Below are 24,583 nucleotides of genomic sequence, written 5' to 3'. Positions count from 1 at the left end.
TGTCAGTGTCTTCTAGAACTTGTACTAGGGAAACAGAGGTCTATTTTGTCCATTTACAGGAGGGCACGTTCACCTCCAAACTTTCCCTGGATTACTTTTATGGTTGCCTCCCTTTTCCCTGCCATTGGACTCTAGTGGTAGGAATCCTGTTTGTCTCCTTTAAACCACAGAACTGCTAATTCAGATGAAATGACATTTCCAGAAGAATAGAAATTCCTGATTTAAGTGAGGCCCTTTTGAGTTCAGATGGATTTATGATATTTATCATAAATAAAGAAAGAGCACTCTTGTTCCCAGACCAGCTACACTGCTGCCCCAAGCTGCGGATTAATGGAACTGGCCCAGTAATAAACTTGGTTGGGATTTTCCCTGGTGAGATTTTGTGGCCACCAAAGAGCCTCCCTTGCAAGTAAATGAGTCTGGGTAGGAAAATACCTATATGTGGGGTTCTTATTGCCTCTCCAAAAAAACAAATCCCCTGGCAGTGATGAAACAGAAAAGACTGACTAAAGATAAAAACTTGGATTCTGCACAAAGGCTTTTGGTAATTTTAGGGAAAATGGGCTGGGTCTCTCCCATACCAGCAAATTGCTTTGGAGGCTGTAAAGTTTGATCTCCGAACTCATTTGGCCAAGCTGCGCAGAAAGTCAAAGGATGATTCATTAGCAAGGATGAAATTTACCACCAGATTATGTCTGTCTTTTCAACCAAACAGACTGAGACTTATTTCTTGTGATGTTCAAACACTAACACAAAATGTTTTGAAACCCCTGTGACAGTTTTTGGTGAGTAGAGTGTCTAAGGGAGTTTATGTGGAAGAATCAATATAACTATTGCTCCAGAGTTGTCAGGGAATTCACCAAAAGGGCCCCTCTCTATTAGTGACTAATTTTATTCTAAGAATGGGATCCATCACTTCTAATTTAAGACCTTAACTTGTGATGTAAAGTAATGAAGCATCAGCTCTTGGACACTTCAATATAACCTATCTCTAGGGCAGATAGAAGAGATAGATTTCTCACCTGAGGTGTATTTAAATCAGAATCAGACAAAGAACTTTGTCATTCCTCATGGAAAGGTACAAGTTGCCATACTTAATTGAATAAGGCAGTCTTTTTTTTTTTAATATTTATTTATTTGGCTGAGCAGGGTCTTGGTTGCCCTGTGCAGGATGTTCACTGAGGCATGAGGGCCTTTTAGTTGCGGCACATGGAATCTGTAGTTGCAGCATGTGAACCCTTAGTCGTGGCACGTGGGATCTAGTTCCCTGACCAGGGGTTGAACCCGGGACCCCTGCATTGGGAGTTCGGAGTCTTAGCTACTGGACCACCAGGGAAGTCCCAAGCCTTTTAACAACTGCAAGAGAAAACTAAAACTCGAGGAGATTTTTCCCCTTGAAAGCCATAACCCGTTTTATTTTTACAGATATTGATACAATGTCTACTAGCCAGGCTGAATTATATTATCATCTCTAACCTGGAGCTCCTGGCTGTACAATCAGTACCAGAAAGAGTCTTGATTGGCAGTTTTTTTGTTTTTTTAAAAAATTATTTTATTTAATTTATTTATTTTTGGCTGCGTTGGGTCTTCATTGCTGCACGTGGGCTTTCTTTTGTTGCGGTGCACAGGCTTCTCATTGTGATGGCTTCCCTTGTTGTGGAGCACAGGCTCTAGGCACAGGGGCTTCATTAGTTGTGGCTCATGGGCTCTAGAGTGAAGGCTCAGTAGTTGTGGCGCACGGGCTTAGTTGTTCTGTGGCATGTGGGTTCTCCCCAGACCAGGGCTCGAACCCATGTCTCCTGCAGGTGGATTCTTAACCACTGCACCCCCAGGAAAGCCCCTGATTGGCCGTTTAATAGACAGTAGTTACAGAATTTTTTAGTAAGGTGGTGGCTACTTCTCAGGGATCTTCTCCTTCAGTTTTTTTTCTTTTTGGCATTTCATCAAGGTGTTCTAAGTCCCTTTTCAAATATTTTCAGCTTATTTTCTCTCCTGTGAAACACAAAAACAATGGCAGGTGGGAGGAAATTCACAGAATGAACAATAAAATGTCTCTTGCCTGAAATCTTTGCCTCCAAAATGGGAGATGATGATTCAGTAGAACTACCATGCGCAGCCACTAGGTTGGTGCCCATGTAGTCCTAAAATTGTTTGGCTGTAAGGGCATCATGTGATACCTCTAAGTATTTTGTTGGTGATTTCTTTCTAAAGGGTAAAGAGCTAAAAGATTTTTGTTCCTGCTAAGAAATGCCAAGCATATGAGCACAGGCAGCTATTCCATCTCTGAGTTTCTCTGCCTGGGCCTTCTTTCTGGGAGCTTCCTGCCTTCCCTTTAGAATCATGCTCATTGTACTTATTCTTTTTTTTCTTTTTTTTTTTTTTTGCGTTATGCAGGCCTCTCACTGTTGTGGCCTCTCCCGTTGCGGAGCACAGGCTCCGGATGCACAGGCTCAGCGGCCATGGTTCACGGGCCCAGCCGCTCGTGCATGTGGGATCTTCCCAGACCGGGGCACGAACCCGTGTCCCCTGCATCGGCAGGCGAACTCTCAACCACTGCGCCACCAGGGAAGCCCCATTGTACTTATTCTTGACCTTGCTCTCCCTCCTCCCCACCATTAAAGGTGATTAGTCCAGATGGACACCTGATTCAAGCTAAACCAATCAGACACCGTTCCCTGGGAATTTGGACTTGAGGCAAAAGTTCATTTCTCTTTCAAGAGAAGCTGTATAATATGTAAAATTGTGAGGTGTAGACAACCCTGTGCCATGTGGATTGAAGAGCAGAAAAAGCTGGGTGCAGAAAGAAGAATGAAGTAGATATGCAGAGAGAAGTGGGGTAGGGGAGACAGAAAGAGAGAGAGAGAGGGATGCGGACTTTTTCAGGTTCTATGCAGTCTCCTTGTAATTGCTCACTTCTGCTTAAGTGAACATAACTTTTTACCTGCAGCCAAGAGGAGTCTTAACTTTTCCTCCCACTCCTGGCAAGTGTATGATATAGAAAATATGAATTTGCCCAACAAGGTAATCCTGGACTCACAGGAAACACTTTGGTCCTGTAGGAGTCTCTTCTTGCTGCAGGAAGAAATCTGCCTGTTTTCTGAGCTCTTTCCCCACACCAGCCCTTGAAGGGTCTAGAAAGACTCAATCTGAGGATCAGGACAGACTGAGGTGTGGGAGCTCCCAAGGATTTGGGGCTGTTAGAGACCCTAGTTATTATTATTATTATTATTATTTTTTGCAGTACGCGGGCCTCTCACTGTTGTGGCCTCTCCCGTTGCGGAGCACAGGCTCCGGACGCGCAGGCTCAGCGGCCATGGCTCACGGGCCCAGCCGCCCCGCGGCATGTGGGATCTTCCCGGACAGGGGCATGAACCCGTGTCCCCCGCACCAGCAGGAGGGCTCTCAACCACTGCGCCACCAGGGAAGCCCAGAGCCCCTAGTTAAATGGTTAGGCTGTAGTGCCTAGTCATCATTTGTGATATATTTTTTCTGTAACAAAATGCATTCTGAGTTCCAAATGACCAATTTACAAAACGACTTTAGGACTACAATCCTTTAAAAAAAAAAAAGAAGAAGCAGGGACTGCCTGTTCCATATTAATTAGTAGTGATGATTCACAACACAGAAGGGGTTCTTTAATACACACAAGCACTCCATTAATCAGGACTTGATTGCATTTTAAGTTCCCTCCAACACATTTGACTTTTCATTTATTTAATGAGAGGGAAGAGACAACTAAACTTCAATTTGCTGTGCATTGAATGGCCATTAGATGACAAGGCATTCGTGAAATGATACTGTAAGTCAGTGGAGGAAAAATAACTTTAAAAATATCCTCTCTCTCTCTTTTTTTTTAGAATATTTTTGAGGAACAGACAGAATTCTGTAATGCTCACAAAGGAAGAAGCAATTAAGACTCTGATTCAGTTAAGAAGTTGTAAGAGAAATATAATTTGAAAGCCTGGAGGCACTAGACAGTTTGAGTTCTGGCTCTTTTTTTTTTTCATTTTGAAAGCAGTCACTGTTTATTAACTGACCAGATTACAGAAGTAATCATGGTAGATACCTTAGTTCATCCTTCTAATAAGCCTGTTGATCTGGTCTTCCCTGTTGCCAGCATCTCCACCTTCAACAAAATGGGTGGTCATTTTCTTCATTCCACCTCGTGAAGACAATTTGAAGGGCCACAGGAAGGTGTTTGCTTCTTTGAATGCAAATGTTTTCCAACAGTATAGATCTCCTGAATCAGATCCTCCATGCAGATAATACTGTATTTGCCAAGAGATGGAGCAATAAACACTTTATCTGTCAGGGCAATTCGCTTCTTGTTGATTTTGCCTAACCCTGTTTGTAGATCAATTCATTTACTGACTTCAGGTCTGGGTACCTCCAGGCAATGTACGGTTCCACAATTCTCAGCATGTTAATTGAAGCCTTGTTGAGCTTCACAAAGGTGCCATTGAAAATCCGATGGAGACGGAGAAGCTGCAACACCTTTCGAAACTTTGGGCTCACACCACTGATACCTCTGATCCTGATGACAAACGCCAATTTGGGTTCTGTGGGTACGTAGAAGTTGCCGGCTTTTCCTGCCATCCTAGCCATTCGAATTTCAGTTTTGTACAACTGCCTGTATTCCTTGTGATAGTGCTTAGCTTTTTCATAGATAAGCTTCCTCCTTGCCTTTCGAAGCATAGTTTGGGCAAATTTCTTTCTCAGGCGCTCGATCTTAAGCTCTGCGAAATTCTTTCGCTTTTTCTTAAGGGTTTCTGGCACAGCAGGAACCTTCTTTTTCTTCTCTTCCGCACCCTCCATGGTTCCAGCCGGAAAGAGCTGAGTTCTGGCTCTTTTGTTACAACTCAATGACCTTCGGCAAGACACAAATTTATCTGAACCTTTGTTTTCTTATCTGTAAAATAGGAGTTCCAGTAAGGCTTGCCTGCCAGTTCTTACAGAGTTACTGTGAGATTCATGTGTGACTGTACATGTGAAATTGTTTTGTAGTCTGTAAAGTATTATATAAATAGTATTCACTCTTATTGTGACAATTGAAATACTAATAACTTTTAATTATTTTGACTAGGGGGAAATGTCTACAGTCATATGGTCAAATTAGGAGTTACTGTATGGCCGACACTACATGAGAATAAATTCACCCTCTGATCCAAGATTATATGCAAACATATATATATATAGATATATTTATTTTTATAAGCCAATCTTTTTATTTATTTATTTATTTATATTTGCTGAGTTGGGTCTTTGTTGCTACGTGCGGGCTTGTGACGAGGAGGGCTACTCTTCGTTGTGGTGTGCGGGCTTCTCATGGCGGTGGCTTCTCTTGTTGCGGAGCACGGGCTCTAGACACACACAGGCTTCAGTAATTGTGGCTCGCGGGCTCAGTAGTTGTGGCTCATGGGCTTAGTTGCTCCGCAGCATGTGGGATCTCCCTGGACCAGGGCTCAAACCCGTGTCCCCTGCATTGGCAGGCGGATTCTTAAACTCTGCGCCACCAGGGAAGCCCTCAAATATATTTTTTTAAAGGAAACTTTTGTTGTTTTTAAGCATGTGTGAGTTGAACTCTTGCCTGTAGGGTTAGCTCTTTGTGGAGCAGCATTTGCCTCCTGGGCCCTCCCTCCACCCTGTCTTGGTTTGGCTGGTCCTCTCCTCGTCTCCTTGGCTCCAAACCACGGTTGACTTTTCTTTACCAGGCACGAAAAGTGACCTCACTTGAGTCTGGACAGTTCTGAGACAGAGAGATAATAGTAGAGCTTGTATATGCTTGGCTCCTGTCAACATGACAAATAAGACAGGGGAAGAGAGGTGGCTTGAACAGCTGGTGTAACCAGATCTGGGACTTATTTGGGTAGAGGGAGGAGTTGAATGACATCGTCAACCAACGAATATCCTATCAGGTGGTAAACTCTTCCAAGCTCGGCTTGAAAGACCACTTCTGGTTCTGCACATAGTGGGCAGCCCAATATTTTTTCTTTAAAACAAATTAAAAAAATTTTTTTCCCCAAATTTATATACATATATAACACACACACACACACACACACACACACACACACACACACATATATCGGATATAAGAATAATACCTAGCACCTTGAAATTTCCCCCCAAACACTGCTAATTAGTTCTTTCATCACACCCAAAATAATATTAATAATATGGTTTGGGCTTCTGAGGGTGATGATTCAATTTCTCTATCATGCGACACATTTATAGATCTACACAGATCTAAGTACATAAAGAGAGACATTCATCTATGTATTTTATTTTTACATAGACATTTTATTTTTTGGTATTACTTTATTTTATTTTATTTTTTTGCGGTACGCGGGCCTCTCACTGTTGTGGCCTCTCCCATTGCGGAGCACAGGCTCCGGATGCGCAGGCTCAGCGGCCATGGCTCACGGGCCCAGCTGCTCTGCATGTGGGATCTTCCCGGACCGGGGCACGAACCCGCGTCGCCTGCATCGGCAGGCGGACTCTCAACCACTACGCCACCAGGGAAGCCCTTTTGGTATTACTTTAGCATCTTATTTTTTATTCATTTCCCACCCGCCTCAATGTTTTTGAACAAAGTTGTAATTATGGTATTCATTAATACTTGCTCCTGGATTCTTTTCATCAAAAATTATTAAAAAAATTTTTTCACATTGATATACTGTCTTCATAAGTACTACTTCAGATAGCTACCAAAAATTCACTGGATATATTGAGCTGTCACATATACTTAACCAATCTCATGTTAAGTGTTTAAGACACTTCTAATTTTCCCCTACTATAGATTATGCTGCAACTGGCAACTTTCCAATACAGCTGCTAGTTAACCTCCAAACCACGCTTTATGTTGTTAAGCATTTTCTTTTTCTTTCCTTTTTTTTGGTGGGGAGGGCGTGCTACGCGGCTTGCAGGATCTTAGTTCCCCAACCAGAGACTGAACCCACATGTTGGCAGTGAAAGCGTGGAGCCCTAACCACTGGACTTCAGGGAATTCCCGTGTTAAGCATTTCCAAAAACGTATTTTTCTTTTCTAAAAATATATTAATTAATTAATTAACTAATTTTTCCATTTAAAATTATTTTCTCCAGTCCAAAAAAAAATACATACGTATAGTAAAAATACTAAAGGATAAACAACTCGTGCACAGTACCCAAGTAAAGACTAAATCTCAGAAATTCCTTCTTCCTCTTGTCCAACTGCATTGCTGAAGTAACAGATAACATTAGGCAGACCACAGTCCTATCCATCATCACCGTCATCATCACCTTTATCAAAATTATCTTCCTTATGATCATACCAGTGATGCATTTTTTAGGAACACCAAAGTGAAGCCTGACAGTGAGACCCGCATGTGGGGAGAGTAAATGCAAAACTGGGTGGCAGCACCAATCATTGTAAGTATTTGTAAACTTGCCATATGCTGGACACTGTGGTAGACACTTGAGATGTGGTAAATTATGAATACACAAGTACCATGTCAAGGAACTGGTCAACTCTTAGCCTCCTGTTGAAATAATCTTCTTCAACAGTTTTCTGGACTCTTTATTATTCAAACCCTTATCTATTCAAAGTCCTTGTCTGTTTTGTTCCTCTTCAGTTGCTAATGGTGATTCTGCTCTGGGAATTTTCTCCATACTGGTTCAGCAAGTCCAGGCAGGTTCTGCCCCAAGGGCTCCTGGGCTAGAGTCCTTTAACAACTCACTCGCCCCACCAAGTTTCTGACCATTCATCTGAGCTGGAGTCATCCACTCAGGCCAAGTCAGTGATTCAGAGCTGAGAAAAGCAGCCTGTGGCTTTCCTCAGGCAAAATGGTAGGCAACAGCCACTGGGCTAGGCTAGTGTACTGGACACTCCTGTGTGGAGAACACCTTGTTAGGCGTGGGGAAGAGAAAAAAAAAATGAAGTCCTCTTAGACTTGTCCTCCAAGAGCTTGCAATCCTTTCCAGGAGCTGAGTCCATATGCAGTGCCAAAATTACGTGAATGGTGAGAGGGTACCTTACAAACTGTTAAGAGTACATCAGTGGGTGCTGGAAGAGGAACAGGCAAAATCATGTGAGGATCATCATTCCGTCAAGGAATTATAGCCTTCAGAGAAGCAATTCCATAAGGAAATGCAGGATGTGTCTAGCCCTGCAGCTATTTACAATCCAGTTGGCGAGGCAAGAGATACTGAGGTAAAAGTTAAAATAGAATATAAAGCAGTGTTACGTGTGATTATGTGTCAAGGGAGTGAAAAAGACAAGAACAACCTGAATTGAAGGGAAAGGAGGGATGGATGAAGGTTTGACAATGGAGTATGGAGGGCAGTTTTGAGCAGGGTTCAAACAAAGAGATAGGTGTAGTGAAGGGCCAGGCCAAATGTGCTTGGGTCAGAGCCTAGCTGGAGCAGATGGGGGACGCATCTGTGCAAACATTAAGGTCAGAAAGCTGTGAAGATGGCAGTGTGTTGGGAGTCCTTGGGTGCTGGATTGATAGCTCTGACTTTTATTCTTGTGGGTAGTTATTCAGAGCTTGTGAGCCAGGGAATGACATGAAAATGGGAGGCCAGAAATGAGGGACTGGAGGGGGAGAAACCAATTAGGAGGTCACTGCAAGGCTTTGAAGATAAGGTCCTGTTGTGGGAGTGGGAAAGGAAGGATGGGCTTGAGGGACATCAGAAGGAAGAATTGACAGTCCTTGCCGTTGATTGGATATGGACAGAGGGGGAGGAGAGATGGATGACTCAGGGAAGCTTTCAGTAGGAAGAGTGTTGAGGGGAGGCTTTGGAGGCTGGAGATCAGCTTCCGGTGCAAAGTCTTTGCAAGTAGAAAGATTTACATATCGGCAGGGTGTACTCTCAATTGATTATCTTATGAAAAGTGTGGAGTTTCTTCTCTATGAGATAGGTAGGCAGTAGGTATCTCACTGATTAAAAATGACAAAACCAAAGAGCAACTCCTGGCTCAAAGGAAGGGAGAGTAGAAAAAAGCACTCCGATCTAGGATGACAAACCCTGGGCTAAGTCCCAGCATTTTCCCCCCCCAAGAATTCATTTCACTTATTTGGACAAAATACAGGCATACCTCGGAGATATTGCCAGTTTAGATCCAGACCACTGCAATAAAGCGAATATTGCAATAAAGTGAGTCGCTCGAATTTTTTTGGTTTCCCCGTGCATGTAAAAGTTACGTTTACACTGTACTGTAGTTTGTTAAATGTGCAGTCGCATTATGTTTAAAAAAAAAGACAATGTATATACCTTAATTAAAAAATACTTTATTGCTAAAAAATGCTAACCGTCACCTGAGCCTTCAGTGAGTTGTAAACTTTTTGCAATAGCAACATCAAAGGTCCCTAGTCACAGATCACCATTAGCAAATACGATAAGAAAAAGGTCTGAAATATTGTGAGAATTATCAAACTATGATGGAGACATGATCTGAGCAAATGCTGTTGCGAAAATGGAGCTGGTAGTGTTGCATGATGCAGGGTTGCCACAAACCTTCAACTTGTAAAAAAAAAACCCCACAGTATCTGTGTAGTGCTACAAAGTGAGATATTCCTGTACTTTAAAACTCACTGGGCCAGTCTCCTTACCTGTAAAATATTTGTCTATTATCTATTTTATGGGTCTCAGCCCAAATCACAGCCATTATTTATTAAATACTTTAGCATGTAACAGAATTTGTGTTAAGAACTTTATCTGTAATTTCTTATTTAATCTTTAGAATGCCCATTCTGCATTAAAAAAAATTCCAAAATTTAGTAGCTTAAAACAATATTCATTTTATTTGTTCTACAATCTGGGCTGGGCTGGGCTGGGCTCTGGTTCTACTGGTCTTGATGCTGGTCACTGATGCCCTTGCAGTCAGCTGTTGGGCCGGCTGGGGGCTGGGCTCAGCTCTGGTGCTGGATGGCTGGAGTTCTCCCTGTCTCCACATATTTTAGGGCCTCTTCCTCTGCACGTGGTTTCCCCAGCAAAGTAGTTGCACTTCTTCCCTAGTGGCTCAGATCTCCCAAAAGTACAGAAGCAGAAACTTCCACACTTCCCTTGGGGTTAAAAGAGGGAACAAGCACAGATGCAGGGCTGCATTTTCCAGGCGAAGGCAAGTCACTGGCCCAGTCCAGATTTAAGTGGGAGGGACTCCATAAGGGCGTGACCAAAAGAAGGGCGGTCCATTGAAGGCCAGCAGTGTCACAGACTACCACACCTTTATCTCCAATTTGTAAATGAATAATCCGTGATTTAAGGGAGGTTAAATTACTTGCCCAATGTAGACAGTAGAGCTAGGCATTTCAAAGCTTGTGTTCTAAATCAGTGGGAACAGGTAAAATTTGTATATAGTCGTTCCTCAGTATCAGCAGGGGGTTGGTTCTAGGACACCCCGCCCCCCACCAACCAAAATCCGAGGATATTCAAGTCCCTTATATAAAATGGCAGAGTGGGCTTCCCTGGGCTTCCCTGGTGGCGCAGTGGTTGAGAGTCCGCCTGCCGATGCAGGGTACACGGGTTCATGCCCCGGTCCAGGAAGACCCCACATGCCGCGGAGCGGCTGGGCCCGTGAGCCATGGTCGCTGAGCCTGGGCGTCCGGATCCTGTGCTCTGCAACGGGAGAGGCCACAACAGTGAGAGGCCCGCGTACCGCAAAAATAAATAAATAAATAAATAAAATGGCGTAGTATTTAAATATAACCTACACACATCCTCCCATATACTTTAAATCAGCTCTACATTTCTTATAATAACTAATACAATTAAATGCTATGTAAATAGTTGTCAGTGTGCCACAAATTCAAGTTTTGCTTTTTGGAACTTTCTGGAATTTTTTTTTTTAATCCACAGTGGATGTGGAACCCAAGGATACAAAGGGCCGGCTGTAATTTGTTTTAATCTAAAATCCTGTGAGGTGGGTACTGTTATTGTTTCTAATTTACAAAGGAGAAAACTCAGGAATAGAGAGTTTCAGTATCTTGCCTCGCGTATTTTCCTCCAGAGATTCATTATACACTTATCGGTTACACCATACTGCCTCTTATGGGCAGTACCTGATATACACAAGGCACCTGTAAATGTTATTTAATCTGAAACTATTGTTTGAAGCACTGAAGCAAATCTCTTTGGCCATCCACTATCATATAGACTGTTTGGGAACTGGGAGTTTTCCCTTTGAGCTATCACGTGATCAGAGCAATTTCCATTTCAGGCATCTACTTTGCCCTCCACTATCTATGTCTTGAAGTCTGGCAAGGAATGAGGGCATCCTTGCCCACCCAACCTCAATCCTGATTCTCCCTAACTGATTAATCTCATGGCTCCCTCAGCATCTTCCTCTGTGCAGCAGCCAGGAACTCTTCACAAAGCAAGACCTTCCTTCCTGGGTGAGGACCTTCCTGGAGTTGGGTTGGCCTCAAGGTTGCATCTGTTCATCAAGTGGCTTCTGAATTAGTAACCTTTCGGTCCCAGTCACTTCCTCTAGTTCCAGAGCTAATTTCCCCATTGTTGCAACTGTGGTGACTTCTGACGATAGCTTGTAAAGATGCTATTTCCCATGGAGTGACCTGTAGCAGCTTCCCCTTCCCTCTGCTGGTCCTAAGGGCAGAGGACTTGCTGATGGGAAATAGTTCCAGAGTCTCCTGAAGGAGCCATGCTCTGCTCACCTTTGACAGTGACCCACATGACTGTTTCTCTCTCAGGAAGTCTTGGTTTTCCCATCTGTGGGGAGTTTGGAATCAGAGCACACCCTCAAACACAGATAATGGGGGGCGGGCTCACTTAGGTGACCTCTGCTCTATTTTGGGCACTGACAGGGAGAAGCCATTCAGCGAATGTGCCCCAAATACTCTTACCTTTTCCAAAGCAAAACTATGGGGTGGCCTTGTCTTTCCCATAAACTTTCCTCCTTCAAAGCAACTCCAGATTTTAATTTTGACTTTGCTCCACCCTTATAAAACTGTGAAGGCACAGTACTTGCACTTGATACAATTCTATTTTATTTAACAAAGAGGTATGTAGGCAGGTATGTCTTCGAAGTGCTTTACACATATCGCCTCATATGACTTATTTCATAAACTTATGTTTGAATCAAATGGGGTCGGGTAGGGACTTTCTGAAGCCTGACTTACCTCGCAGCCACTCTCCCCTTCCCCCCAGTGGAGAAGGGACAAGGGAAAGAAGGAATTGAGCTGCTCCGGAGGACCAGGCCGCCTCCTACGTCCCGCAGCTGTCTTGCCAGTCTAGATCTAGCAGGGGGTCTCCACCCCTCGCCTAGATCCAGTCGGTGGGCGGGTGGGTGGTGTTTTCCGGGTCACTGGCGCACCCTCTTTGCTCCCAGCCACCTGTTCCGGTTCCATCCCGGCTCCAGGCTCTCTGGAGGGCGTCAGGGACATTCCAATCCTCCCACTGCCCGCGCGGATGTCGCGGGAGAGGGGGCACGATCGCTGTCCCTTTCCAGCACCCAAGCTTTGACCAGGTTTCTTCTCAACCCCTAGTGACCTGAGTCACCCTGGAGAGGAAAACAAGGATTAATAAATGGTCTGAAGGTTGTTTACACTGAACCAGTTGGCGAAGCCGCATCCTTAGCGACAGAGGCACTTTCTGAGCACCGTCTGCGCACGAGCAGACAATTGAAAGCCAAACAGCCGAGATGCCTCCTCGCCAGACCAAATATGGTCACAAGCGCTAAGTAGCCTCCCGTGGAAAGGCTGGCCTCGCTGGTGTCTCCCCGCGCCGGGGCTCACCCGGGCCCGCCCTCAGGCAGAATCACGGATCAGTGCAGCGCTCCGGCGCTCCCGGCCTCGGCACCCGGCACTAAGGGAGGGCGCGGCGCCCAGGGCCGGCCCTTACTCGGTCTGGGCCCCTCACCCGCGTGCCCTCCGCCGCCCCCAGCCTTGGTTTCGGTCCACAAGTCCTTGATTAAACAGGCTCGGGCCACTTTCCCTTTGATCCCGCCCCAAGTCCGTGGTAAACTCAAAGGAATGCAGATCCAGGGCTCCGCGGGAGAGGTCCGCGCGACCAGGAGGAGTGGGTGGAGGGCACCCGTCTCCTCTTACCCTGCAAAGTACCCAGCACGCCCAGGGTTTTCTGGAGCCGGGGGTGGGAGGAGGAGGAAGAGAAAGGGGAGAGACGAGCGGGGGCAGGCAGGCTGGGGACTTGGAGGTCATGCATAATTCAACAGCTCAACTTTCGGCCCCGCCTCTTTCCTGGGAGTGGGAGTTTGCTCCAAACTTTGTTTATGGGACAGTCCGGGAGCCGCGGCGGCCGCGCTGTCTGCTTCTCCTCCGCCTCCTCGCGGAGCGCGAGCGCCTGAGGCCAGTTCGGGGGATGTAAGAGCAGAAGGCCCTCGGCTGCCAGGCACCGAGTCGGGTCAGGATTTGCCAGCCGGGCCCCGGCTCCAGGCCTGCAAGCTCGGGACGCACCCTAGCGACCCAGGCCCGACGGCGAGTTCGGGCGGGACGGCGGCCGCCGCACGCCCAGACTCGGCTTCGCTGCGCGCCCAGGTAGTGCCCGCTGGCGCGCGCCCGCTCACCCGGCACCACTCCAGGGCGCCCGGCTCCTCAGGCTTCCGGAGTTGAGATGTCTTGGAGTTGGCTCCGGTTGAGACTTTGGGGGTCTGACTGCCCTGGAAAGTTTCGACCTGTCCTTTGCCACCAGCAGTTCAGCAGCGTCTCCAGTGCAGTTAACTCCGAGCAGCCACCCCATCCCCCCTTTCCTGGTAACTTCTTGGCTTCAAGAAAGTTGCATAATTCTAGAGGCCAGGAGGGACCCCTCCCCCCATCCGGCTGGTCTTCACTGCTGGGTGTCTGGGATCCGAGGCAGACACCTATCTGTCTCTTTTGCTTTTTCTCTCTATTCTCCCCCCCGTATCCCCCTCTCCGACCCTCCATAAAAGGCTAATCTGACCTCCTTTCTCCTTGCAGAAGATGAATCCGGCCTCGGCGCCCCCTCCGCTCCCGCCACCCGGGCAGCAAGTGATCCACGTCACTCAAGACCTAGACACGGACCTCGAAGCCCTCTTCAACTCGGTGATGAACCCCAAGCCCAGCTCGTGGCGGAAGAAGATCCTGCCCGAGTCGTTCTTCAAGGAGCCTGACTCCGGCTCGCACTCGCGCCAGTCGAGCACCGACTCGTCCGGCGGTCACCCGGGGCCCCGACTGGCCGGCGGCGCCCAGCACGTCCGCTCGCACTCGTCGCCCGCGTCTCTGCAGCTGGGCACCGGCGCGGGCACTGCGGGCAGCCCGGCGCAGCAGCACGCGCACCTCCGACAGCAGTCCTACGACGTGACCGACGAGCTGCCGCTGCCCCCAGGCTGGGAGATGACCTTCACGGCCACTGGCCAGAGGTACTTCCTCAAGTAAGTCAGCCTGGAGCTAGGGGGGGGACACAGAGTCACGATACCCAGGGTGTGCACGCTTGTTATTGAGTGTGTGCGTGTGTGCGTGTGTGTGAGAGAGAGAGAGAGATGATGTGTCTGTCACCTTCCACGGTTGTTTCCCAGACATCTGGGAGGCAGGAAGTAGGGAGTGAGTCTCTGGGTGTTGGAATTGTAAGGGATCAGAAACTGAGTCTGGTGAAGTTCTTCCAGGGTTCTGGAAGTCACAAGAGATTTGGGACATGGAAACTCTTAGAGGTACAAGAAAAAAAAAGTTTGGGGAGAATTCTCATGAAACACATAGGTGACTATGCCCTGCAGCTGGAGTACTGGTACAGGCTCCTGGACCCAAACTCTTACTCCCTTCCCTGCCCACTCTAAGTCAGATAATCAGAGCCTGGTCCACTGGGATATGACACCAACATAAATGCTAGAGCAGATCTGAGGCTTGGGGAGGAGAGGGACTCTTGGTAGTGTAGGTGGTCTCCAGTCTCTCCATTCTTGGGAAAAGCAGTCTGGAAAAGTGAACGCTGCCTGGTAGGCCTTCCTGGTGACGTGATGACCACACAGCACCTGTGATGTAATTAGTAACTGCCTGGTGAAGTAGTTGTAGGCTGGACAAATCAATTGTGTGGAAATTGGGTCAGAGTTTGATTATGTCACCCTTGGTAACCTAAAATACCATCGAATCCGGAGCCTGCTTTGTCATTCTTCCCTTCCCTTTGTTCCAGCTTTTTGATGTAATGAAGTTTACATTTGAGTGGAATTAGACTGTATAGGAAAATATATTCATAGGCATAAAGAAGATTGTTTCAATTGTGGTACCCTAAAATAATTATATTCTGGAGGAGAAGCCAAGCTGGAACTTGAAATGTAATTAGTGAGGTCATGGGGGGTCAGGCTATCAATGGCCTGGATTGAAGGCGTGCCAGCTGGACCACTTGGCCCAGGATTGCCTGCACTGACTGGCTGTTCACTGCCATGGAGGGAAACTCCTCCGCTAAGAACTTGCCTTGGAATTTATGTTAAAGCCCATATTTCTTTGATTGAGTAGCTTTAGTTTAGATGTTAAGATGTTATGTGCTATTTTAAAAATATAATCAAGCCTTTCTTTGGCACTAATATTTGACACTTTGATTGCTGTGAGAGGACCCTAATAACAAATCCAGAACGATGGATGAGGCTTATAATAGCCAACCCTTTGACTCATACTGGTGGCCAATTATTCCTTTCCCATCCCAAAGCTGTTGGTGTCTTGTGCAAGGAGGAGTGCTTCATTTTTTTGCTGGGGTTGATGCATTGCTGAGAAGCCCTTGTCCTAAAACAGACTTGATGGTCATTTTAGTCCACAACTGGTCTTCTCCTGGTTTTTGAGTGACAGTGTGGACATGTACTCAGTGCTTTGATTTCTTTTTCTTAATTAATTAATTTATTTATTTTTGGCTGTGTTGGGTCTTCGTTGCTGCGCACAGGCTTTTCTCTGGTTGCTGCGAGCTGGGGCTACTCTTCATTGTGGTGCGCGGGCTTCTCGTTGCAGTGGCTTGTCTTTGTTGCGGAGCACGGGCTCTAGGTGCACGGGCTTCAGTAGTTGTAGCACATAGGCTCAGTAGTTGTGGCTCACGGGCTTAGTTGCTCCGCGGCATGTGGGGTCTTCCCAGACCAGGGACGGAACCTGTGTCCCCTGCATTGGCAGGAGGATTCTTAACCACTGCGCCACCAGGGAAGTCCAGTGTGGAAGTCCAGTGCTTTGATTTCTAAATGGTTGGTGGAATTCAAGTATGTGATGTAATAGCATGACATTTTTCTAAGTGTGATGATATTGTTCCAAAGGATGGCATTAGTTTGTATACTATATAAAGATCCAAAGTAGCATCTTATATTGCTTTACTTAAGTAAATGCAGTTTTGAATATCTTACTGTGACTTTTATAGAAATGGACTTAGTACATACAAGTAGAAAAAGACCCAATAATTTCTAATAATTTTGGAGGCTATTTTTGGTCCCTAATGATTTTTGAACTGTGTTTATAAATATACACACACAAATATATATATGATTGGTATATGAATATATATATTCATATATTGGTATATGAACATATATATATTCAAATATATATATGATTGGTATATCCCTTTTATACAGGCTTTGAGTGATTGGAGTAGCTCTAAAATATGTTTGTGAAACTAGGTTAAAAATGGAAGTAAGCCTTGGGTTTAGAGAAAGTTTATCTGCTCCATTTGCCTTATCCCCCCAACTAAAAGTCACTCCTCAGTCCAAAGCTGGGTGCATCTTCATTTCACGTTGGATAGTCAGTAAAGAAAACAACTGGAAAAACGTGTAAGCAGTCGGCCTGTAGGCTTGATCTGATGCTATCCCTGGAAATTTTTTGGCCAAGTAGCTAAGGGAATTTAAGAAATTAAGTCACTGTGACTTTTGTTTTTTGTGATAAGCAATCTGCCAGGAGTTCTCTGAATTTCTTTTGGAGCTTTGTTTAAAGTTGGAATAAGATAAATGTTATATGCCACACTTTGTTACACAGCCTCAAAAAGCAATGTATTTTGGTGGATTTAAGTAGAATCTTGGAAAATGGTGGCAACTACCCCTGAATTAATTTTCATAAAATCTACCCATGACTTTGCCGCATCATCTGTGAAATGGGGCTAGCAGTAGAATCCTATTCTTGATTTTGTCAGGAGTTGAGGGCTTTATAAATCAGAAATCAAAGTATTTTATAATTGACAAGGTCATTTTCTTGAGGGGAAGGTTAGAAAACTGAAGCCAGGGAAGGGTATTGACATGACTTGGGGAATGCCATTTGTGGTTATTTAATGGTGGACCCTGGACTGGCCCTCTAATCTGTTGTCCTCTACTTAGGGAGCAGTTTTCCATTTTCCCCACTCCCACCTTTATCCTCATGTCACTTCCCCAGCTGAACAATTGAGCTTTATGGGATACAAAGCCTGGACATCTAAGAAGCTTTAAAAAACCTTTTTGTCATTTTCTCAGGCAAGATTGTTCCTAGGTATATGGTGTAATCACTTTCTGGTACCTGTTACAGGGCACCTTTTCTAAGCATTCACGCCTTCCCTGTGGTGTGAGGGTAGCATTTAACAATGGGGAGGATAGAATGTTAAAACGCACGGCCTCTGAAGACTGCATTGTTCCTGCTGTTCTCTACAGCTCATAAATCAGGCTGGGGTGTGTAGGTGTTGGGCTCTTAGCAACTGGCACACTGACTCTGAACACTGATCACATTAAAATTTAAAAAAAATTTCTGGTTATAAATGGAATACATGTTTGGTGTACATAGAGCAGAAAATAGAGAATTATAAAGAAGAAAGTGATCTGGATTCAGTAGAACTTTCCATTCTTGTAGAAAATTTTTATTTGAATAACATATTCTATAAGAAAAATTATCCCCACTCTTAAATATAATTCCAACTATAACATTTGCTGCCACTCTCAATTTTTAGTAATAATTTTAGTGTTTTGCCTTTTCTGAAATGTGTGGTAGAAAATTATTTTTGTCAAAGTGATCTGTGCAGTTGGTAACAAACCCAATAGTATAAAAGGACTTTTGTTGAAACACAATGGTTTCCTTCACCTTCTCAAGGCTCACAGAGGGAACCTTTCAATTTTTAATTTTTATTTTATGTTTTAATTTTTAAAAAATAAATTTATTTATTTATGCCTGCATTGGGTCTTTGTTACTGCTTGTGGGCTTTCTCTAGTTGCCGCAAGTGGGGAGCTACTCTTTGTTGCAGTGTGCAGGCTTCTTACTGCGGTGGCTTCTCTTGTTGCGGAGTACGGACTCTAGGCGTGCAGGCTCAGTAGTTGTGGCGCATGGGCTTAGTTGCTCCACTGCGTTTGGGATCTTCCCAGACCAGGGCTCGAACCCATGTCCCCTGCACTGACAGGTGGATTCTTAACCACTGAGTCACCAGGGAAGCCCCTTTACGGTATTTCTGATTCCCCATTTTGTAAGTCAAGGAGGTTTGGGTGGCTATCAGTTCCACAATTTGCTTTTTGTTAGTGAGACCTTAATATTCCAAAGCTCTGAACCCATAACCAATAAAAGTTTTGTGCTTTGTCCCCATATTGACTTTTTTTTTTTGCGGTACGCGGGCCTCTCACTGTTGTGGCCTCTCCCGTTGCGGAGCACAGGCTCTGGCCACGCAGGCTCAGCGGCCATGGCTCACAGGCCCAGCCACTGCGTGTCATGTGGGATCCTCCCGGACTGGGGCACGAACCCGTGTCCCCTGCATCGGCAGGCGGACTCTGAACCACTGCGCCACCAGGGAAGCCCCCAAATTGACTTTTTTTTTTTTTTTTTTTTTTTGCGGTACGCGGGCCTCTCACTGTCGTGGCCTCTCCCGCTGCGGAGCACAGGCTCCGGACGCGCAGGCTCAGCGGCCATGGCTCACAGGCCCAGCCGCTCCGCAGCATATGGGATCCTCCCGGACCGGGGCACGATCCCATATCCCCCGCATCGGCAGGCGGACTCTCAACCACCGCGCCACCAGGGAGGCCCGCCAAATTGACTTTTTTATTCATAAATTATTCTTGAAGTTGAAAAACTGGAGGCAACATTTAATATAATTTATTGCCTCGTGTATTAACATTGGATCTTAGACTTGCGCATTGTGTCTGGTGTCAGGACTCCTGGGACACTGAAAGGAGCATATATCCAGCCCCAAAGTCATAGGGATTCTTTCTTTTCACTCTTCATCAGTTGTTAAAATTTGTGTTACCTTTCAGTTTCTTCATCTTTGGATCTTTACTTTCTTAAACATTTTTTCCTATTATTTCGAATTGCCTTTTTATATGTTTATATACTTAATATACTTATATATAAGTATACTTATATATATAAGTATACTTATATACTTTTTATATGTTTATATATTTGCCTTTATTATGATCTCAAAATTTTCCAGGCTCTCAATCCCCTGGGTTCTGTCAGGTCTCCTTTCCTTAAGCTTTTATGTCCAGATTCCCTCATCTTTCTGTTCCATTCTTGTTGCTCCTTAGCTCTACAACAGAGCTGTCATCCTAGGGCTTCTCTTTACTTCTTTCCATGGCTAGGAGTGCTGTTTGTTTGTCTTCCTCTTTTTTGGTTTATGCCCTCATTTTGCTGGAGTACATACTTGAGAAACTTATTTTTTAAATTAATTAATTTTTGGCCACGTTGGGTCTTCGTTGCTGCACATGGGCTTTCTCTAGTTGCGTCGAGCAGAGGCTACTCTTGGTTGTGGTATGTGGGCTTCTCATTGCGGTGGCTTCTCTTGTTGCGGAGCACAGGCTCTTGGCTCACGGGCTTCAGTAGCTGTGGCTTAGTTGCTCTGAGGCATGTGGGATCTTCCCCAACCAGAGATCGAACCCGTGTCCCCTGAATTGGCAGGCGGATTCTTTTTTTTTTTTTTTTTTAAAGAGAGATTGCTTTTATTATTTATTTATTTATTTTTGGCTGCGTTGGGTCTTTTGTTGCTGCGGGCGGGCTTTCTCTAGTTGCAGTGAGCAGGGGCTACCCTTGTTTGCGGTGCACGGGCCTCTCATTGCGGTGGCTTCTCTCATTGCGGAGCACGGGCTCTAGGCGCGTGGGCTTCAGTAGTTGTGGCTCGCGGGCTCTAGAGCAAAGGCTCAGTAGTTGTGACACACGGGCTTAGTTGCTCCGCTGCGTGTGGGATCTTCCCAGACCAGGAACGGAACCTGTGTCCCCTGCGTTGGCAGGAGGATTCTTAACCGCTGCGCCACCAGGGAAGTCCTATTTCACGGTATTTCTACAGATTAGATAACATATTTGCAGTGTCTGGTACATAGTAGACTTGCAGTACAAGTTCGTTCTTGCTTCCCCTTGCCTCCCCACATGCATACGCTGTCTACCTGGCCAAAATCAGATGCAGAGACCTTGCTAGTAGGATAAACTAATTTTGACTCTCAGTTATAGTTTGGTGCTGAATGAAGCCTGGATCTGGAATTGCAAGCTGGTTTTTAAAATTGTAAATAAAGACTGAGAATCAATTTTCCTGTTAAAAAACCTAAATAGGAATGCCCACCACAGATGCCCTTTTGCTGCAGCATCTTGGGCAGAGGATATCTAACCTCTTCTGAGGAGGGTCTACTTTCTGATTTTTGGAATCGGGCTTGTAGCTACTAGTGGAGCCCCTTTTGTGTGTGGGAGGGGGAGTGAGATTGAGAAGTGGGGTGAGAGGAAGAGGGAAGGTAATTGACATTGGTTGGTGACCTGCTCTATTCCAGAGGAGGCAGGGAGCTGTAAGTCAGTACTTCCCGGAGAGGCAGCACCAGACTCACCCATGGAACACACTCCTGACACATGTGTAAGGAAACTTGATTCATAACCCTAGGTGCTTTTCACACGTGCTTTTAACTCTCACAGTGACCTGTGAACAGGTACCTATTATTTTCTCATTTTACTGTTGAGGAAACTGAGGCACAATAAGGTTGAGTAAATGGCCCAGGGTCACGTAACAGGCGAGCAGCAGAGATGGGATTAGAATTATGTGATTCTCACACCTGTACTTCTGCACTTGTACTGTGCTGCCTCATGTCAGTTACATGCCCATAATTAGGCCCTGTAACTAGGTATCCTTGGTGACCAGATAACTTTGGAGTGGTGGATGGAGCATTAGAGTTTGCTTCTCAACTCAGTCTGGGTGATCAAATTTGGAGCTCTCAGTGCTGGAGAGAGAGAGAAATGATGAAACAAACCAGAAATGGATCGTATACCTACAATGACTATTTTTTCTTCTCATTGAGATTTTCACCATTAATAAATCCATATCATTTTGCAGGGCACACAGATGTGACATGGAGGGCGGATGACCTAATTTATGTCAGGATTGGGTATGTTGCTGAGGACTTGTTGAGAGGGTCAGTTAGATGTTAGTAAAGTAGCTTACAGGAAAAAAGCTTACTTCTCATTGTCTTTATAATTGCAGAGATTGATTAGAAATACATTGCTTAAAGGGTTGATTCAGTGTCCGTTTTTGTTTGTTGACAAATTAAGACATGCAGGAATTACTCCCTTACTTATCATCTCTGCCTTTCCCATCCTCCCTCAGAAATATCTAACCACAGGAGAGGATGGTGGAAGTAAATGAATCCACCAATCCAGGGGATCATTTTTTTTTTAAAGGGTGATTTGGAAGACTGAGGACTGAAGTAATAAACCTTTTATTGAAGGGGAAATTCTGAGGGGATGGCCCTTCTGCTGGTCTGTGGGGGACTGTGAATGTTTTAGTGCATTGAAGTATCAGCAGAGCAATGTTTTCCAAAGTGTGTTCCTTGGAACCCTAGTCCACTCAGATACTTTGTGAACAAAAGGTTCCTGGACCAATAGACTTGGGATATGTTGCAGGCTCTGTCCTCCTTGGAATTTCACAATACACGTTCAAGACTCCAGAGTCACTTGTTACAAAACTAGTTTATTTTTAAGCCAATATTTCACAAGCGTATTTGACTTTTGAACATTTTTATTCCAACTATTATCTCATACTGTCCACCTAGGAATGTCCTGTGGACTTTGGGAAGCGTTTTTGTGACTTCCATTGTTACTTCTCTAGTTGAGAGTTTCATGTTTAAATCAAGTTACAGTTTTTCTTTTCAGTGTGCTTTGTGTAGATGTATTATGTTTTCGTTTCTATTTCTTGATTTAACAGTTAGTTACCAATGCTTAGAGATAAGAAATGGCCCTAAATATCAGACAAGTGGGATATAACACATAAAAACCCAATAATTATGGTACATTGTGAAAGGGTCATAATCCTGATTTTTTTTTTTTTTTTTTTGCGGTACGTACTGTGACCTCTCCCGTTGCGGAGCACAGGCTCCAGATGCGCAGGCCCAGTGGCTGTGTCTCACGGGCCCAACCGCTCTGCGGCACGCGGGATCCTCCCGGACCGAGGCACGAACCCGTGTCCCCTGCATCGGCAGGCAGACGCTCAACCACTGCGCCACCAGGGAAGCCCGCTGTAATCCTGATTTTATTTTAAAAAGTGTGTGTGTGTCTGTCTGATAGAGGGTTACATACCAAACTGTGTTCGATGGTCATTTGTGGGATTATGGAGATTTTTCTTGTCTACTTTTTGCCTTTCTGTATGTTCCAAATGTCGCATAATAAACATATTTCTTTCTAAATAGGGGGAAGGGGGAAGTTATAAAAAACCACAGGAGAAAGCAAGCAAAGAGGCAAGGGAAGACGGAGTGGTAGATTTGGGTAGGTGTGTGGGGCATGGGAGAGATCTCGTAGCCTTAGCTCAGCAACTGAAGCCTGGAGCTTATGTTACTAAGGAGATCCTCTCTGGGAACTGCTTGTGTTTTTCTTGTTTTGGGTTCTTTTTTTTTCTTTCTTTTTAAAAAAAATTTTATTGAAGTATAGTTGAATTACAATGTTGTGTTAATTAATGCCGTACAGCAAAGTGACTCAGTTATACATATATATGTATTCTTTTTCATATTCTTTTCCATTATGGTTTATCACAGGATATTGAATATAGTTCCCTGTGCTATACAGTAGGACCTTGTTGTTTATTCATTCTATAGATACCAGTTTGCATCTGATAATCTGTTTTGGGTTATTTTCTTTAGAAATGAACACAGTAATTGCTAAAATCTTAACCAAAAATTCTCCAGAAAAGTCAGGATAAGAAGTAGACTTAATGGCAAATCTTCTGAATTTCCTTCAACATATTCTTTATTTGCGTACACTTCTTCCTCGACTTCTAGATTTTATTGAATGTTCCATCGAGACCCAGCAGATGATAAAGGGAAAAAGGATGTTTGCTGTTAGTTGAAGCGAAATCAGGAATATATGCAAAGGAAATCAGGAATATATGCGAAGTGCTTTGCTCTGTGCCTGGCACAGTGAGCAGCCCTGAAAGTTTACTTACTCCTGTCTTGTTCCTGGTTGAGATGGTGATGGGGGCTGTGCTCTCCCAGGGCCTTGCCTTTGTGCCATCTTAAAGGTCTTTAGCCATTTCAGCATTTACAACAAAAAATCAGCGCAGTCTTCTTGTGTGCCAGCGCGGTGCACTGCGCCGGGAGAGGAGAAATGTGGCAGCTTTTCGGACCTCAGGCAGCTGACAGTCTAGCTGGAGAGACATGGGGAATACAGACAAAACCAGGCTAAAGAGCCTCCTTCTGACCTGTGTGCAGCTGCTCTCCTGGGTTGGAAGCACTTTGAGCTGGGTCACAATAAGGCTGTCATTTCTATTATGGTTATAGGTCTGAAACTTGCAGCTGGGCTGACCGTCTTTTGGTTTCTCCCATTGGCTGTACTCCTGGCCTCAGGAACTTGGCACAAGCTGCTACCTGTGCCTGGAATATTATTTCCCTGCTTTTTGCCCGGTTAATGCCTACACTACCTTTAGGCATCACCTTAGATGCCAGCCCTGCAGGGGTTTTTGCCTGACTTACAGCCCCCGCACTGGCTTAGATGCTCCTGCTAGGTTCTCCCACAGCCCTCTGTGTCTCTGCAGACGTAGCACTGCTGCTATAATACTATCATTGTGTGGTTTTTTGTTTTTGTTTTTGTTTTTTTTGGCCGTACCGTTCAGCATATGGGATCTTGGTTCCCCGACCAGGGATCGAACCTGCACCCCCTGCAGTGGAAACCCAGAGTCCTAACCACTGAACTGCCAGGGAATGCCCCATATTACTGTTGATTTATTTCTCTTTCTTACTACACTGTAACCTCCATGAGGGCAAGAATGATGTTTTTCTCGCTTGTCATTGTATAACCTGAGCACAGTGCCTGGCACATAGGTAGGTGCTTGATAAGGAAAGAATCCCATAATATTTTCTTTTAAATCTTTGCAAGCTTGCACCCTGGAATTCTTCACAGGAATCTGCCGTGTTCAGGAATGTAGTTCCATCAGGTCTATGCGCATCCTGGATTGAAAGTTTAGAATCCTAGCTCCACGTACTAAATGCAGTGGAGAGGAAGATAGATGAAGGGTGGGTGTTCAAAGAAGTCTCTGTAAAGGTGGTTGGGCATAAATGGAGTCTTGAAAAATGGGAAGAGTGTGGGCAGGTGAGCAAAAGGGCCTTCCAGGAAAGGGGATAGGAAGAGAAGTGCAGAAGCAGAAATGCTAAGGGTCTATTTTTGAGGCCAAGAAGAACCTGGCCTGACTTAGCTTGAAGATAAGTATTGGTTGTTAGATGACCATGCATCCTACTGAGGCTTTAGAACCTCAG

General features: G+C 45.1%; 1 pseudogene across 1 annotated transcript; it reads right to left on the bottom strand.

The window, feature by feature from the left end:
• Positions 1-4,067: 4,067 nt before the first annotated feature.
• Positions 4,068-4,815, bottom strand: LOC307053661 (large ribosomal subunit protein uL30-like; annotated as a pseudogene). Its single transcript has one exon. The product of its transcript is annotated as a large ribosomal subunit protein uL30-like (transcript).
• Positions 4,816-24,583: the final 19,768 nt, after the last annotated feature.

Source organism: Hyperoodon ampullatus, assembly GCF_949752795.1.
Source record: "Hyperoodon ampullatus genome assembly, chromosome: 5".
Classification (NCBI taxonomy): Eukaryota; Metazoa; Chordata; class Mammalia; order Artiodactyla; family Ziphiidae; genus Hyperoodon; species Hyperoodon ampullatus.
Note: the sequence above shows the minus strand (reverse complement) of the source record. Positions and strands in the feature narration are given on the sequence as shown.